Source organism: Ciconia boyciana, chromosome 9, assembly GCF_034638445.1.
Source record: "Ciconia boyciana chromosome 9, ASM3463844v1, whole genome shotgun sequence".
Classification (NCBI taxonomy): Eukaryota; Metazoa; Chordata; class Aves; order Ciconiiformes; family Ciconiidae; genus Ciconia; species Ciconia boyciana.
The window spans coordinates 14,659,144-14,676,736 of record NC_132942.1 but is presented as its reverse complement, the minus strand read 5'-3'; the positions used below and the strand labels follow the sequence as shown (position 1 = coordinate 14,676,736).

General features: G+C 36.9%; 1 long non-coding RNA gene across 1 annotated transcript in view; it reads left to right on the top strand.

Moving 5' to 3' along the window:
* Positions 1-1,463: 1,463 nt before the first annotated feature.
* The window catches only part of LOC140656953 (uncharacterized), a 33,410-nt gene continuing 17,280 nt past the window's right edge, over positions 1,464-17,593 (top strand). Inside the window, exons 1-2 of the long non-coding RNA XR_012044179.1 lie at positions 1,464-1,538; positions 3,667-3,784. This is a non-coding gene — a long non-coding RNA (uncharacterized lncRNA). The remainder of the gene's footprint in view (positions 1,539-3,666; positions 3,785-17,593) is intronic.

Below are 17,593 nucleotides of genomic sequence, written 5' to 3'. Positions count from 1 at the left end.
TTGAGAATATGACAGCAATTGTGAGTTTACAAGCAGACTCAGGTCTGCTGGAATAAACGTGTGGTGTTGGTAGATTGTCCTTTACCAGGTACAGTACCGGGATTTATTCCTTTGTGCAACTATCATTGTTTTGTTTGGTTGGAGTGTTTTGCCCCTTTGCTTTCAAGTAAGTACTCTTTAATGTATCTTACAGCTACTACATGGTATCTACTATAGGGTAGCTTAAGTGCTTAGGCTGCATTAAGGCCCAGATTTGGATCTCTCTCACATTTGAGCAAATGAGTTCCAGAAAAGTAAATGGAATAATACCATGAAAATAGTTATAGAAAGCAGAATCAGCACTAATCAGCTAAGGTGTATTAAAAGATTATGGGTTAGTACTCTCAGTGTAGATCAGCAACATTTCATTGAAGATAATGAATCTACTGTGAGTTGGACTGGCTGAAGATTTGGCCCTAGGTCACACAAAAATTTGATATATGCGTATTCTTCCTGAAGAATTTACACTGCTTTGAAGCTTTATACGATGAAGGATTTTAGGTGGTTTATCAGTAAGTACTTTTTCACCATCAATATCCACAGTGGTTTGAAAGTTCATGACTTCTTCAAGTATCTAAACTTGCTTTAATATGCTCCACATTTCAGAAAATTCTTTTTACTTACTTTACTTTAAAAAATATATATTTTCTGTTCTTTTTTGAAAGCAGAAGAATGTGAATGAGAGAAAACTTGTCTCATAATTGCCAAGATTATGACAATCTTGACATGTCTCAAATCCAGTCAGGAAGTTAACATGTCAAGGTTTCAATAGCTGTGGTAGTCTGGAAATATTGCACAATATTCTTCTCTATTCTTGCTTTTCTTGTCAATTGTGACATTGTAATGTGAAATATACTATGCAGGTCATGGTATGCAAAATTAAATAGCATCTAGCAAATAGTTAATTTAAGTATAGATAATTTACTATAATTAGAAGTATATATAATTTACTATAATTAGACAAAGTCTTTTATGAGTATATTTTGAAAGATAATTTAGACCATGTTTTATAACTGGCAAAACTGGACATAACTGGTTGTGTTTCTATAGTTTTCCCCAAATGTGACAGAAATCAATACAGCTGCTTACAGTGGGGCCAGTGCAAGGCTTTGAGAACTTGTGGGATCTGTTTAACATTGGCAGGCTTTACTATAGGCCATATTTGTGTTATTTTCACTTACAGCTTGATCTATTAGTCTGCTAAACCTCTGTGGAAAGTGTGAGCAGAAGAAAGAGGGGAGGCAGAAGGGACTCCCTTCATCTTCATCAGGAAATGTTATTCATTGGGCCAGCCTTGACAGCTATAAAATCTTCTGAGATGGAGATATAGACAAATGATGGTCTGAATGTTATATAAGGAATGATAGAAGGAAATGTTGCCTACTTCTATCCCTAGTGTTTATTAATGTACTTTCTAGGGGACCGTCTACTGAAGACAATGTTTATAGACCAAAAAGGAAAGCAAATACAAACTAAGGCATACCAACAAATGAATCACAGTAAGTATATTCAAATTATAGTATACTCACTACCACATAAGCAGAGGATTTGGCTCAATCCCATAGACACTGATGCATGGAATATGTGCTAAATACAGAAGGGCAACTGGTTATACCCCTTCTCCCATGTGCTAGGGGGAGCAGTGCCACCATGAAGCCCTGATATCCTACTCCTTGCAGGACTGGGTATGTTCAAACTGTCCATATACTACAGGAGAAGTCATAGTCAGGCAGGTGAACTACCCTCAGGAAAGTCTCTAGCACTCTCTTTCAGTCAAAATCAGTCGCGATGTTGTCATTAAGTGGAATCGTAGACCTGTGGGTTGTATCTCACTTTTGTTTTCCATGATGGCTAAATTTCTGATCACTGTCTTTATGGTAGCAGAGCTATCTGAGTCATTTCATACAGATTTATTCCAGAGTTGTTACCCTTGGGAGTGGAGATTGATTATTATCACAGAACTCAGTTTCTGCTTACCTTACCTAAATTAGAAAACATTTACTCCAGGGGACTGGCTATCACAGAGCAGTCTATAAAGCAGAACACTTTGTGCAAGGCTGTTAATGATAGCTGTACATATTTTATTTAAATCTTGTATGGAACCATTTTCTTGAGATAAAACTCAAGCTGGAATTTGAATCTCTTGTCTGAAGAACTACTAGCATTCAATTTTGAAACTAAAATCTATAATAAAGTTGGTATCAGAAGGCTATTTGCAATGAAATGTATGAAGCCATGTTTTGCAGAGAGTATCGTGGAAAAATTCCTCCACTGTGTAGAGAGAACAGATTTCTGCCATCTTGCTTGCTAGCCATTTCTAATTGTATTCATTTCAGTGAAATGAATATTAATGGTTCTACTGTATTTAATAAAGTTTGTTCCTGATTGATTTTTCCCTTCAAATTAATTTCTCTTTTCATTTAATTAATTTATAGATATTTTACTTCATGTAAGTTAATTACAGTTTTTTTCCTTTTAGAGGGAAAAATGTTCAGATGATAAATGTTATTATTTTAACAAGTATAATGAGGGCACACAGCAGCTTGAAGATGAGTTTCTTTATCCTTTTCTGTAAGTGTTGTGGGCAAGCCTCTCTTATATTGTAATACTCCAAATTTTCCATCAGCTAAGGTATGAGTTATTAATATATCCAATAAATTTACATATCCTGATCTGATATGTCATGCACAGCTAATGCAATAATGTCTGCATTAGAGACAAATACAACTTCTTTCCTAGGCTAAGTGGTTTTAGTTATTAAGATCAATGAGAAAATGTTTGTAAGTACTAAGATAAGAAGTATAGTCACTCTGAATGTCAGGGGTGTAAACTGTATTAAATGTATTCCACAAATATTTTCTTCATATGTAGGAGATACCTAAAAATGACATGAATACATTTCAGCAACAATATGAAATAAAGGTCTGAATATGTGAATTCATAATCCCACAGAGGTCAAACTGAATTTTTAAAATGGTTTCAACCACTGATACAGAAATGCTAAATTCACACTAATGGTGCGAATGGTGACTTGATGGAATACACATCTATTTTATCACAGGAATACTATGGACCTATAAAACAACAATATATTAATACAAATAACATGGGTGGTTAATAATAAAGTCCTTTGAAATTGTCCTAAAAAGTTCTGCTCAAGAAAAGGGCTACTGTGGAAAACAGTAATTTCCATTTCTGTATTACATGATTGCTGACATCTTTTCAAAGTATTTGCTCTTCTTCCCAATAATTATAGTACCAGCAATGACAAAACCAATAGCTTAAAACTGCGAAAACCTTGGAATTAGCAAAATCTTGGAACTGGTTGTTCTCTGATTTACACCAGTGCAAATCAGGAATAGCTATTCTAGTGTTACTGAGGCTGAACTTAATTTTATGTAACTTCAGAATTGATTATCTACAGAACAATGCAGGAGTTTTTGTTGCTTAGTAAGGATAAATCTTCTGAAGTGATTTTACCTGCATACATTTGTTGGCAAATAGAAAGAGATATGGACAAAGAGAAAAAAAAAAAAGTAGCATTTAATAGCTGTTTTATACTACAGGTATTAAAACCCATTTACTCTTCTCTTTGGTGATAACCATATTCCCATGTTTTTCCTACAGTAACCTTTGTCCCAGTTTAAGGAACAATGACCTATCAAAAGGCAGCTATATCAGGACAAATTCAAGTGTAGAGAGGGATGATTTGAGTTTGTACCAATAGAACTGACCTCAGCTTTGGGTGAGTATAAGCTCCACAAATATAAATGATGGCTTTTCCTTGGGGTTTTCAACTAATGTAGGTACATCAATACCTGACTCTGACAAATTCAGAATGAGAAGCAAGACCTGTGGTCTCAATCAATAAAATGCAAGCTTTTATTGAAGATTAGAATGTTGTGAACAATGAAAGTATCCCCTCAAAACAAATAAAACTCAGAACACAGAAGAGTTTATTTTTAAGAAAATGTAATGGTCTAGGTATTTCCAAAGGCATCTTTGCTTTTTCTATGGAACTGAGACCTTTTATTTTCTCCTTCTTTGAGAATTTGATTCTTCCTGGTATTTATAATACGTCACATCCTATTATCGTAGCTGTTATTTTTCTCCCTTTTTTCCCTTCAGCTGTAGAAAATGATACCTTTCTTTGTTAAATAGCTGCTTTGTAGTTACATACTGCAAAAGGATTTTTTTTCTGCAAAGAACTACAAGGCAGTACATAGTTGAAATAAATATTCTTTCTCCCCCTAGTTTCACTGTGCTGGTAGTGCTATTCGTGCTGTAAAGGATGATATGTAGGCAGCTGCTGTTTACAATTACCTATTAACTTGGAAACCAAAATCTACTTATTGAGCAGAAAATAGCTTTCTTCTTTATGTACACACATTAGTTTATTTGTTAAACACAATGTGAAGGCTGCATTAGTGGCAGTAAAATTAAAGAGGATTTAAGATTTTGTGTTATCGTAAGTCATGGGAATGGATCACTGCTAAGTTCCCAAATTCTGTTGGTATTTTAGAAGGTGCTTTTTGCAGTATCAGCAGTTAGCATATTCTCTCCCCGCCACCGCTTCTTTTTTGTTCTTTTAAAATTTTTTTAAGATGCTTTTATATAGCCAAATTATGCTGTAGAAAGAGAAGACAGAAAAGATCCCGTGTGCACAGATCAGCTGATACGATGCATTGCTGATGTGCTCCTGCTAAGCTGCCAGACTATGAGCTGTGACAGTGCAGTGTGGGTGCGATTCCTGCTGCTGGTGCTGCTGGGAGGGTGGCAGAGTCGAGCCCTGACCCCCGGGCTAGATCTAGCAGAGCCTGCAGCCCTGTCCTTCTGACTCAAATGCAGAAAAACTCCCTCTCTTCAGCTCCCTGACCCTAACACACATGGAGCAAATCATCTTATTTTCCCAGAAGTCTTTTTAAATATTTGGGAAGCCAAGTGCTGAGGGCTATGACCCTGAAGTTGCTGCACAACTGGCAGACATTTTTGTAAACCTGGAAATGGACAAGTGTTTTCCTATATGGATTGTTTGCATATTTAGAAATTACTAGTAATCAGATAAATTACATGCTAAAATGTGTAAGAAGTAAAGGCAAGATAAACTACCTGCATAAATAAGCCCACTCGCTCAAAGAAGAAGGGCTATGTTTGAAGAGAAATTTAGGCCCAATCTGAAAAAGGGGCCCTGGACACTGTGACCGTGAGTTTTGCGGTAGGGCTAAATCCTGGCTTCATGTTGCGCACATTCCTGTTTCCCTACACAGTGGGTGGGAAACATGTGATATGTGCCCCTGAAATGCTAAACTCAAACCCCAACATACTGATTGGGACACTGCCTAAAACCAGCATGGAGAACAGTTTAAAGTGTTTTGGGGAGCTCATTACAAGGAGGAGGTCTTGTTAGCTCCCCATCAAGGCTCTGGCTCTTCCAATTCCCATCACAGCCAGCCACAGGGAAAGGCTGGGTTCAAAGATACAGCTCAAGTCCATTCCTCACCCTGTCATGTGTACTTTACCCTGAACTGCAGGGAGAAATTACTTTTTTTGTTTGGGCTGCTCTGTCATTCTGAACTTTGGGGGCTGGTGAGTGTGTCTGGGGAGAGGCTGTGAAATGACCTTGCATATGACAAGTGTTGGCCTAGGTCTTTCAATTAACTTCACCTTTTTTGAAAACAAATCAAACCCCACTGTTGTCTTTTAAATAAGGCCTGAAAAGGGAACCCTGGGGAGAGAGTCCTCTCCATAGCATTTATCAGGAGGCAATATTGGGATTCACTTCCTTCCTCTGTATCTATATTGAATATAGATTAAAATCTCTCTTTCTCAGAGAATATCCTATATCCAGGATGTTACAGTTACCCTTAATGTACTTTAGACATTATTAAAGCAGCAGAGAGTATAGTGACCTACAGGTTAAGAAGAACCCAGACTTGACAGATTCAGGCACCTACTTTCTTTGCAATAATGATGACAGAATAAATTGCTTTAGTGCCACAAATCTCCAGTACATTCTATATGCTTCTTTTCTCCCCACAGTACTTCCATACCCATAGTATAGCTGTATACTGCAGGGCTGGCCTTAGAAATGTGACAGCAAGTCTCTCAAATCAGACACCATACACTAGCTTCTATCACACACTCAGCATTGCTTTCTCACATTTATGGAGCTGTACCATGACATCTTTCCTGCTCCAAATCCAACATTGCAGACCATGTGGTCAGGCTGGTCTGTGAATGAAGTTGAAAAACTGATAACATGCTGCAGCTGGTGACTTGCCACTTAGCAGACATAATTCTAACTAAAGGAACATGACTAAAATTTACATTCCTCCCACACATCTGATCCAAGGTGTAAAGTTTCTTTCAGACAAAGAGAAGCAACTTCAGAGATCTGCACTGTACGCCCTAGGACCTAGATGGCGCATAGAACCATGTAGTTAAGACAAAAAGCCGTTTCTCTACCTCAGACTGTAATTATATGTCTTCTCCCAGTACTAAGAGCATTCATAGCCAAACAGTGCTACTTCTGTCAGAGTGGTTGGCCTAGGTACCCCACTCAAACCCACGTGACAGGTTACATGGTCAGGATACCTGGTGAAGTGCTGTGTAATTTTGGGCGTAGGGGGTGGGAAATGTGATCAAGGTATAAGTGTGCTTGATTAGCATAGATAAGCCTTGAATGATTTCAGTGTAGAACAGAAGGCAGAGACCAAATATGCATATGCCACAGAGGCAGATATGGGAAGACATTTGAGAACGAACAGTACCTCTGTTACTTATTCTCCAGTCACATGGCAAAGTGGGCAGGTTATCAGTACGACTAAAAGCTGCTCCTGGGCTTTTGCCTGTAACCTCAGGCAGCCTCCAGTAGAGTAGCCCAGGTTAACAGCAGAATTATGTTCACATCAGAAGTATCAGGTGAGAACAGCTGATGAGAGAGTGTCAGGACCTGAAAGAGATCTTGGGTTATCTCTGACTTCAAGATGTGTATATACATGGAGGAAGCTGAAGATCTCACAGACTCCTTTGTTTGTTGATGGGGCAAGAGGAGAGGCCAGGGAAGAGCCTCTGTTTGCCATGCAAATTAATGCTTTAATTGTCAAGAGGACTAAGCCGCAGAGGGCTGAGAAACCTCATGAAAAATTCAGTGCCGTTGATCCCATGGGCTTTCATCTGCTGGTCTGGCACGTAGGACTCTTTCTGGAGGAGGGGAGAATCTTTCGAAGAAAAGAAATATAGGAGACAGAAAACAAGAGCAGACAAAATCAGTGATAAGGTTTTGTGAGCAGATATGATGGATTAATGTGATTTCAAATCATTGAGGGATGATCAAGAAATGCATTAAATTCACTGTGAGAAAATTGTCACCAGGAGCTCCAGCACTGACAAAGGTCAGTATAGCTAGTATAAGATCAGTGCTGGTTTGAACATCTTTCTGTTCTTCTCTGCAATAGATAAACAGTGCTGAGCTGCAGCAATAGTGCTAGCGACACCAGCTTTTGGTAAAAGAACTGGTTTATAAATTTTGCTAACCACTATCTTGCAGGATTAGACTAGTTATGTTGTCACAGACCTTCAAAGATTAAATAAAAAGGTCTGAGAAATCCTCCATACAGGCGTAACTCTATGTTTTTTGTGGGGGAAGAGGGGAGAGTGGAAGAGAGAATGAAAAATGCTATTTCGCTCCTCTATGATTTTTGTAATGTTTCCTGACATTCCAGTGATTTATAGAAACAGCAACAGTCATCAGAAATTGGGAAGAGTACAGGGAGAATAAGCCAATGAAAGATGAAATTAATAGCAGTCGTATATGCTTAAGGGATCAATGATGTATTGGTGCTATTTCTTTTTCAATGTCACATACTGTGCTAGTGCAGTAGGCCAGATGATATCTAAAGACACTGACCTATAATCTGCTCTGTTCCCTCAATGTCTTGCTAATATTTTACTGAAGGTTTGACTATGCTGCAGCTTAAAACAGAACTTTGCCGACTGCAGGAAAAAGATACAAAAGACAATTTCTGGTGCTTTGTACAGAGAAAAAGAGGCTGCTGGATTTAATCATTACTCATAATCCTCTCAAACCGGTGGAGCTCGAAACAGCAGTGAGAAAAAATGACAGAGACCTTGCCTTGATAAAGGATTATAGTCATCACGTCGTAGTGTATGCACCCACAGATCCAGCCCCTTCCCTTCGCATTCCTGTTAATCTGCAGGAGGAAGGGACCCTGTACCATGACAGAGGAAGGTGCAACAGGTTCCAGATAGGGGTCTGTATTAGTGGTGCTTAACACTAAATGGTGATGCTTGCTCTGCTCCATAGTGGCATGCACTTCCAGACCATTTTTAGTGCAGCAGACTCCGCTCATCTTGTCAAATCTGATTAATTGCTTCTGTTGGGTTACTATGCTTCTTGCCAAAGAACTGTTCCTCGTTTTGGATCCTTTTCCTGCCTGATGGGCTGCATATGCTGTCTGATCCCAGCCCTGTCCAGTCAGCTACTCTCACTGTCTGATCCCACACTGTCCCGCCCTGCTGCTGTCAGATCCTGTTGTTTTTATAATCAATTGCTTTCTTCTCCATTCTGTTTATGATATGCTATTTTCTATTCATATCGCCTGGTCCTGGGGCTCTCATATCATTTCTTGCTGCCTAATTTTGATGTTGCCTAATACTGCAGCTGCCCCATAGTTATGCTTGCTGAGTTCTTACTGTCTTACTGTCTAAGCAAACAGCTGCATAGCCTCCTGTTTCTAAGTTCCAGCTGTCTGATCAGCTGTTTTTGCAAAGTTATCCTTTCCATGGTCTAATCCTATTGTCTGGCTCAGTAGCTGTAGGATCAGTTACTTTCTGCACAGATCCTCTGGTTGTGTAATTATATATTTCATATATCAACTAGTTAATACTTTATTTTGAGATTGTTCCAAATATCTGAATATCTTCTTCTCTCCTTTCTTGCCTTTCTCATGTTTAATTTCAGTGTGCCCTGATCACACTCCATTTATCCAACAAATTCCTCTTTCCTTTCTGACTTCTTATCAGCTGCTCTTTCGCATCTATTTTTACTTTCACAGCTTCTGCTAGTCAAAGATTCTGATGTGTGAGTTGCTATTCCTGCATCCCCATGTCTACCACCATCCGTTTAATCATCTCTATTGTCTGCTGCTTCTGCTGTTCAATCAGCAGTGATTTTTTTTCTTTTGTGCAGGCCTGCAATAATCTGATCAGTACTTTCTGTCATGTGATTGCCCCTGGTTATCATTCCTACCGACTAATCATCACAAGGAACTCTGTTCTTGCACTGTCTTGGATAATTATCTGCTCTTGCTGTTTCTGGTGACTTTCTCGAGCCCACAGAGTGAAGTTACACAATTCTTAGAAGCACATGCTTGCACTATATACACTGCAATAATGATATTGCTGGACTTTGTGGGGTTCGTGTCCTGTAGTTAAATATCTAAATGGGCATTGTTAGCTAAAAGTTTTGCAAATAGCTGAATTTCACTGTGCAGTAGTCAATAAAAAGTTCCCATCCTCTCCCTTCTGTCAGTCATATTGTTCCCTTTCACATATTCCTCTATTTACGTGATAAATACATAATGGTTCTTCATTAACCAAGAACATGTACATCAAGGCTATGATGTTCATCTTTCAACTCATGTTTCCTTCTAGGTACTTATCCACCCAGCACAGCTAGACTGATCCCTGCTTCACTGCTGTATTATAATATAAAATAAAAGGACAATACTGAGCTGATGTAAATTATCATAGGTCATTGACTTCAGTGGACCCCAATAATTAAGACAGTCAGCTCAAAGTATCTGGAGGAGAAGACGCATGCTGTGACTAAAGAGCGCTGTCTCCTGTTGCTGGCTGAGAAAAGTAGATTGATTATCTTTGCTTTCCAGAGAGGATTAGGAATTAGTTGAGAAGAACAAAAGCACATTATAGTCTTATTAAGAGCTTTAGAAGATATCAGACAGGGAGATGCATTTTTCACAGCCATGCAAAAATCTGTGAAGTTCTGTATAGGGGCAATCTACCTTTCCTTCCTTAATTTTTTTTTTTCCCTGCATAGATCTTAGGAGACTAGCCAAGGTTGCATTTGGTGCTTTACCTCTCAAGCTGTGACTGCCTGTTTTACAATGCTGATTTACTCTTGGAAAGTTTAAATCAACTTGAATTGCTAAATTTGCCCTCTGCTTGTCCCACATAAAACTGGTATGTCATAACCTGTCTCATCTTGCAGCTGCTTAGGGGGGCAAGAAGGCAGGACTTTTCCAAATCTGGACAAATTTTCAAAGCTCTCTGTGTAGAAGCAAAAAGTATTCTGTTTGACTCTTTCCTTAACAGTTTCAATACTTGGGGAAAGGAAGCTCAGATTAAGAGACCTACCCCTGTTGAAATTAATTCATCTGTTGAAATAACTTGGAGGGATGCAAAAATTAGAGTTAGCAAGTTTTGCGGTGGGAAAGTGGATGAGACAGCCTCCTGAAGTACCTTCCAGTCCCATTTTTTATGATTGCCTTCAAACTGAGTAAACTGTGATTTATGAAGCTTTATAGAAAGCTATGCATTTTTCAGGTAGCCTCCCACGTGCTTATATATTTACCCAAATCTTTCAAATTTGTAAATTCTGAAAGATTAGAAGGATGTAAAAGCAGGTAGAAAGTTACTTTATGCCATATATTTCAGAATTTAGATAAATGTTTGAAGGTGGGAGTTTTTTCCCAAATGCATGTATAGTTAGAATAAAAACATTAATTTTAGAATTCAGAAAAACATAATTTTAGAATCTGGATCTGAACAGCACTGTGAGATTTTTTAAAGGAAGAAGGGATTTGTAAATATAAAATATGTCTTTCTGTGATCAGTATCTTTTCATATTGAAGCAGTAGATGAACTAATTATTCTAATATTATTCACAGAATCCTTCATGACATCAAAGATTGTCACCCCATGCATGTTTTATCATTTGATAGCAGTGACTTTGGAGATGACAACTACACTAAATATTGCATCCACTTACACAGATAGGCTTCAAATATATGTCTCAGATTCCAAAGCGTACTATAGCAGGAAATCTCCATCCTCTCCATCTGTTCTTCTTACGCAGTCTCAGTAGGTTATAGACGCTTCTTGGATACTTCTTGGTGCTGTTTTCTTATCATCTCAGGTCTATTTAATACAATGTCTTAAACCTATATTTAAGTGCTCTGACAGTAGATTATTAAGAATTCTTGTAGCCTGTTTGTGTTTTCAAGATGTTTTCAAGTTCAATACTTAGAGCCATTGGATGTTAACGTCTCATTGCAAAAAACTTTTTGTGTTTTGATTTTACTTATACTCAGCATGATTCTAAGGCAAAAAAGCCACAAAACCAAACGATTACATGGAGCTCCCTTTCCTGCTCAGCTTGCTGATGTTCAAAAATCTTTTTACTTTACACCCTTAATTTTACGGTTGTGATTTTTCTGGTTCTTTAGGTACATAATAAATGTATCTTATGTTAAATTTAATGGAATTTGATCCAGCTAAGAATGACAGTTCATACTGTCCATCTAGAATCTAGTAAAATAAACCTGGTGTTACAGTCTGACAAAGGATGCAGATAATGCACTGAACTGAACCCTGTAGTTTCTTGAGATATCAAAACTAAATGAAGAACCATTTTCTACAGATTTCTTCAAACATGTTAAAGGCATTCAAAATTCCAAAGAGAATTACAAAAGCATTTCCCATCTGACTGTGCCTGTAAGCCTCTGTATCTTTCACTATCTCTTCCAATTCTTGTTAGCCCATTTGGTAGCATGGGGAGCACTCTCAGCAGGATGCTATCTGCTCATACTGCTGATAGCTATGAACACTGAATGCATTTGTGGAAGATTTCAGTTTTTCATTGAACAGTACTATACTTAATTATTATAAATACAGCATTCTGAACAAATCCACTTTTTTTTTTTTTTTTTTTTGGCATACCTGGGATCTATTCATTTTTCATTAGATTAAAAAATAGTGAAACTAACATAGTATAATGATAATGTTTAAGCCTTCAAGTTGCTTCATAAACCTAATCCAAAACTCTAAGCCGATCATGAGAACAGTGGATTTTTCCTTTGATTCACTGAAGTCTTTGAAAGATTGATGGACCACCATAGAGCTGGCACTATCTTTTCCATCACATGCTTAGATATTATTAAAGCAGAAGAGGAGAGCAATTTTTATCTGCTTATAAGAATATTTTGAAGAAAGTGTTCTCTGTTATAGAAGCCATTTACTAGTATAAAGAAGAACAACATGCTATTTATATTTGATAATCTATTTACAATTGTATAAAACCAATGAGCCAAATACTGGTCTCATTTACTCCATATGAATTAGGAGTGGATACAGTTAAGTCAATATAATAATCCAGGAAAAATGGTTCATTATGCATTTTGGGGGAAACATTTGTTGGAATGTACCTTTAAATTTGTAAAGCTGTTTCTGATAGGCTTACTATGTCTATGTTAGACCTAAATCTTTGCTTAATGCCCACAGAAGTCACAATAGAAAGTAATGGTGAGGATTTATAGAGCTCATTAATAATTATAAATACTTAGAGGGATAAGAAGATGAAAAGAAATCCACAGGTTTCTTTTGAGACTCTTCATGCTAAGTTCCTTATTAACAGCAGGAAAAAAAAGAAATAACAAACTTGTATTTTCTCCTCTCTCTCTGTCTCTCAGCTAATTCAAAAGTGAGGCTGTTAATTAACACCCAGAGTACAATCTTTAGTTACTGGCTTAATTACAGAAGAGTTGCTGTGGGTTTTAAATTCTCTTGGGATTTTTTTAAATCTGGTGGGCAGTAATACTGCCATCTGTTTTGTGAGCCAATGGTTAGTTCTTACTGAAACCATTAAAATCTTGAAAACTACATTGCCTGCTATGAAGGTTTTTAAAAGTAAAATCTGCTTATAATCTACTGTTCACATCTGAAACAACATTCAGTGTACCTCCCATACATGTCATGGGAAAACAGCTGGTCTGGGAAAGCAAAATGAACAACCTGTCTATCCAGATCATATAAAATTTTCAGATAGCTAAATGAAAGTTACAGCTGTAGATGTTCATGTTACAGAAACTTTCCAACAAATAAAAGTCTTTAAATAACACTGTTCTAAAAAAGTCATCAGTTTTCGTCTGATGCTGGAAAAATAATTGATCAGAACTTGCTGCTGCTGTTAACTCGGCATTCTCTGTAGCCTGAGAGGCTCATCTGCATTCAACTCTCTGTATAAATAAAACCTGATTTTATTGGGAATACTGTTGAACACATACTTACCAAGAATTGCCCTAAGGGGAAAAAATACCAAAATTTGACTAATTGTAGATTACTCAGTCCTCTCTTATTCTGAAATAGATGTCTTTTCATTTCTTTTTAAAACCCTATTGGATGAGGTTGTTTTCCATTTGTATTGCTGGCAGCAGTCTGACAGACTTGCAGAGATCCAAATCATTTCCAGACACATTTGCATGCAGCATTTAATTTAGTATTTTCAGTCAATAGAATTGGTAAGATCTGGCTGATGGTCCCTTTAAGTACAATTAGTTCAAACCATGTGCTTGTTGGCTGGGGATTCTTCATCTTTCTATTTAATTTCATGTACTTTTCAATGATCTCAATACTGTCCTATTTTTCATCTTAGGACTTATGCCTCAGCTTCTGGCTGTGTTAAACATTTTGGCATATATCAATGTAGAGTAGATAATTGCATATTAATTATCTACTACACCATGAAGGTATTGTTTCTTTACTTCCTCCAATTTCAAATTTGTTTTATGCCCAAAGAATAAATTATCTTGGTTTTTAAGAAACAAAATCTATTGAAGGTCTCCTAAAGTTAAAAAGTGTTATGTTTCACAGTTGATTCATCTCTATTACCTACTGTATGGGTGTCTGTCAGTCAGAAAAATAAAGTGATATTTTACCCACAGAGAAGCAGAAAAGGCAAAAAGGCAAAAGATTATTCTACAGTCCCAAGGAGGGATGATCCTTTTTTTATGATAATGAGCAATTGTGAGGAAAACTGCCTGACTTCCTATGGACTGGGCGAATCCAGAGAACTGATTGAAGGGTTAGACACATGCAGGAGTTATAGGAATTTCATATTTTTAACATGCAGGAATTTAACAATTTTTGCCTGTTGGAAGATTCAATATTTCATGAGATAACAGATCTCTAGGAATCAATATAGGCTAAGAAAAATAAGAGATGCTGAGAAAAGCATAATAGTCAGTTTTCTAATCATAGGGATTTTTAGTATATCTGTTACTTAAAATACGAAGTTTTTATTTGCATCACACTTGAAAAAATATATCTTATGTCCTGTTAAATTAGAGGAAGGTGATCAATCATGAACTGCTCAGTACTGTAGCAGCTACTAAATGGCTGTCTTACATCTTCAGCCCAATATGTTGTTTTCAGATTCCACTTGCAGGAACAACTCAGAATAAAATGTATCTTTTCTGGTGTATTATATTTCAGTACCACTGCTGCAGTGTGAACATACTTTCCCACCCTCATAGAGGAAGATCTCTGAAGCTGTGTTATACCAGCTGGTGTGCTCAGTGCCCACTGACATGACTGAGAGAACTGCTGGTGAAAACAATTTGACTGCACATGAAGAAAAGAGAAGTGAAAGCTATTTATTTCCCCTCTTTACTCTCTCACCATTTTGAGATTAATTTTGGATCTGACCTTCAAAAGCTTAGGTATCAAAAGCATATGTATTTTAGATTTCATTTGCGCCAAGTAGGAAAGTTGCTCTCAGTACATTTCCACTTGGGAGAGATTTGCCATTTCCCTGATATCAAATCCCTGAATGTATTGATTACCACTGAATCTGGTCTCATCTTCTGGGTAAAAAGCCAACCTTAGTTTTCCTAAGGCAATTTCACCTAGTATATGGATATATGCCAGTAATATCAGCAGCTCATGAGTGTATTCTCATGCTATTACACTATTGACTATTAGGTAAAGATAAAGACAGACCAGCTAAATACTTATTCTTTAATGATTTTTTTTTTCTAATCTGTCAGGTAAAAGTTATAAAAGTTAATACCTGTGCAGCAAGAGTTAAGCTATCAATTTAACACACTTTAGGTCAAATACAGTGCAAGAATTCTTATAGCTAATAGTTTGTTATACTTGCATATACAATGAATACTAGAGATATCTTCTCAGGAAGACAAATTTTGTAACTAAACTCTTACGCTTATTGTTTCTGTCCTGAAACCATGAAGTTTACATCTGCATTTATAGCCTGTATCTGTTGTCTATGTGTCTTACAAAACACTTGATATACCTTACTCCGTTGGTTACCATTACATGCATTGCTCCCACATTGTAGCCGCCCCCCATAACACTTGTTCAAACTCTGACTTGGAAGGGTCTTAAAAATACTGCTTAACTTCACTGAAATCATAAGAGAAACATTGTTGCAAAAACAACCTTTTGCCTGGTTTACAAACTTCTAGGATCTAACATGTAACACACACACCCCCCCATTACAAAAAACATCCACCTTTTCCTCATACTTACTTCAATGGTAGTACACTAATTTCACCATTATTTCCAGAATTCAAATACTTACAATTAATATTTGTCTATGTCTCCTCAAATCCTATTTGACTTAAGTGTTGATAACCCACTAAATGTCTCAGTACAGAGAAGAAGAACTTGTACAGTTAGGCATACTACCTTGACGCGGCAACGCACATCATTGCTCTCACTCTCCCAGAGTTGCTCAGATGGGAAGCCATACGCGCCATGAGGCCGCGCATTAAAACTTACATCCTCAAGGCAGTTTCGTTATACGAGAGTCAGTTCTCCAAACAACAGTGGACTTGGAGACCCAAGCAATTATTTAAGACTCCTTTTCTTTTAGTTATTATATTGCCCTTTATTTTTTTTTAAAGTGGTTTACCCTATGTATTCAGTGATTTCCTTTAATTTTTACCCCCGAAGTACAAATCACTGACAAGCTGGATGGAGTAGGAAGAGAAGAACTTGGAAGATGTCTTGACTTATGAGTATCATAGGGAAGATGACTACCAAATGCTAGTTGTGTCCTGAGGAGATCTTTGAAATTTTTTTAATACCCTAAATGTCAGGCTGGAGAATGTTAGATAGTCTCTTCCTGTGAAAACTTTTATTTGAAATCAATACATACCCATGACACATTTTCTCTGTAACTTAATTAAACTTTTGCAACCGATTCTACTCATTTAAAAAATTGCACGTTTCTTCTTTTCCTCATGTCTTCTCCCAGCCCATTTGTTACATCCCTGCTTTGTTGATCTGTTCTTTTTAAATGTTTCAGCTGTGATGGGCAGTAACATTACTAACATTTCCTCAAATATGAACCTTTGGAGTTATTGCTGCCCTATGTCAAAGTATCCTTAGACTAGATAATATCACTTTGAGCTTTCTTTTGAGAGGCTGCTAGTGTTGGAAGGGAGGCATTTTATGGGATTAAATAGAAAATCAATAGGATAAAAACCCCTTTAGCTAGCATGTTTATTTTTATTTCCTGATTGTATCTCTCTTTCTGAGAATTGCCTGTGGTAGAAAATATGAAGGTCTAAGATTAATGTTCCAGCTGTACTATAAAGATTTTGCTAGGACAAATTACAAAATAGTATGGAAATCACCGTCCCATTCTTATAATCTCGAAGTAACCTCCATGTTTGGAACAGTTACTTTGTAACTCAATGGTATAAAGTCTAGCTATGAAAAAAAATAAACCAAATAATGTAATTTATTTGAAAATTACACTGAAATTAGTCTTCTTCTAGGTTTTGAATACAAACCATTCTAGATAAATCTGAACAGCTGGATTATATTTAGTTGGCTGTTTTGGTAGGTGGATGACGTCCTTTCAGCACAAGTTAGAGTTGGGGAAATTTTCTTTGAGGCCTTTGGGAGTCACTTTGAGTAGGAAAGAAATAAAAGGTAAATCCTTCATTCTCCTCCCCTGTAGAGATACAAAAGTAAATAGTGTGTCATTTTTTCTAAACCCAGTTTTCTATCAGTGGGTTTTCTCCGCAACAGAAATGTAATCCAAAGGAAATAGTGTCTTCCCTTATCTGTATCTCTAAAGCCCTAATTATTTTCCTAAAATGTTATTCTAGAGTTGTGGGCCTGATTTGTCCTTCAAAGGAACTATTCAGGAATTTCAGAAAAACTGCAGAAGTACCTATTTAGATTAGAGAAAACCGGTTAGGATGTGACTGCATTTCAGCTGAGAGTTTCTTTTAATGTTTTCTGCAACTTTTGTTGAAGGTCATAAAGATTAGGGTCTGGAGGTTTAAACTTCTTTGAAGCTTTCACATTTGGTCCAAAAGTCAGAATAAACCTATGTGAAAATATCAGTATTTCTCATAAATTATATTAAATAATAATGTTTAAATAAATATTTCTTGTAAACTTTTTTCTATAATGTTACATAACATCATGAAAAATAAATATAAAAAGATGAGTTGTTGTGGAAAGTCATTAACATAAA